General features: G+C 40.8%; 1 protein-coding gene and 1 pseudogene across 1 annotated transcript in view; one reads left to right on the top strand and one right to left on the bottom strand.

Moving 5' to 3' along the window:
• Dnajc5b (DnaJ heat shock protein family (Hsp40) member C5 beta) overlaps positions 1–1,276 on the bottom strand; it is a 113,414-nt gene that overhangs the window by 92,698 nt on the left and 19,440 nt on the right. The gene's annotated exons all lie outside the window — the stretch shown is intronic.
• The window catches only part of LOC101576522, a 28,787-nt pseudogene continuing 28,168 nt past the window's right edge, over positions 658–1,276 (top strand).

Below are 1,276 nucleotides of genomic sequence, written 5' to 3'. Positions count from 1 at the left end.
GAGAGAAAAAGAAAAGAGGTCTGAACTTAGCAAGGTAAGTTAAGGTCCATGGTTCCTGAAGGACTGAATGCACAGATCCAAAAATGTCCCAGAGATGGGGTACCAGTGAAGTGTGTATTCTCATACACAACCACAGCTCAGTATTTCAGCCCACACACATCCCACCTTGAAACTCATTGTTATCAAGGACCCTGATGGCCTCCACTGCATCTTCTGCCAGCTCCATGTATACAAAGGCACAATCTTTCATGATGTCACTTTTGAAGACTGGACCATATTCCTCAAATTTGGCCCAAAGCTCTTTGTTGGTACAGGTGGGGTTGATGTTACCCATATGTAACTTGGTTGAAGCTTTGATTTGGTCTTATTTGCTTCCACATTGATGTTCACCCTGTGCAACTTCTAGTGGTGCAGGTTCCATAGCATCCTCTGCCACTGTCTTGTCCTCTATGTGCACAAAGCCATAGTTCTTAATGATGTCACATTCCAGTACCTTCCCATACTGTTCAAATAGTGAGTGGATTTCTTGCTCTGTGGCCTCCCGGGGCAGGTTTCTAATGAACAACTTCATCATCTCGACCCATGCACACAATATCAAGGGCTTAAGGGAGGCTCTCAGGAAAGGTAGACAGGCTACGACCCACAAGAACACCCCCAATGCCCAAAGGAGTGAGGTAAGTTTTAACAAAACAGAAGAAGAAAAACAGCAGAATGGCTTGGAGTCTCTCACAGCACAGAAATCTGCAGGGCCTCTTCCTTGCAGTGTGGATGCTTCCGACCCCAATAAACAATCTTTTGCTACATCTAAAGCTCCTAGGAAAAGAAGAACGAGTCAAGCCCAAAGTCCAAAGCCCAAAAAAGGCAGGGAATTATAAAGATCAAAGCAGAAATAAATGAAATGGAGAGGAAGGAAACAATACAAGAATTAATGAGTCAATGACTTGGTTCTTTGAAAGAATAAATAAAATTGATAAATCCCTAGCCAACAGTATCAAAACAAGGAAATAAAACATACAAGTTCATTCAATGAGGAATGAAGAGGATGAAATCACTATAGACCCTATAGAAATTCAGAAAATCATCAGTACCTATTTCCAAAATCTTTGCTTTTACAGGATGGAAAATACTGAAGAAGTGGAAGATTCCCAGATACATATGAACTACCAAAACTGAGTCAAGATGACATAAAAATTCTGAATAACTCAATAATAGTCATTGAAGTTGAAAATATAATCTACCAAGAAAGAAAATCCCAGGTGCTGATGGATTCAGAGCT

Source organism: Octodon degus, unplaced genomic scaffold, assembly GCF_000260255.1.
Source record: "Octodon degus isolate 3935 unplaced genomic scaffold, OctDeg1.0 scaffold00091, whole genome shotgun sequence".
Taxonomy (NCBI): Eukaryota; Metazoa; Chordata; class Mammalia; order Rodentia; family Octodontidae; genus Octodon; species Octodon degus.
Note: the sequence above shows the minus strand (reverse complement) of the source record. Positions and strands in the feature narration are given on the sequence as shown.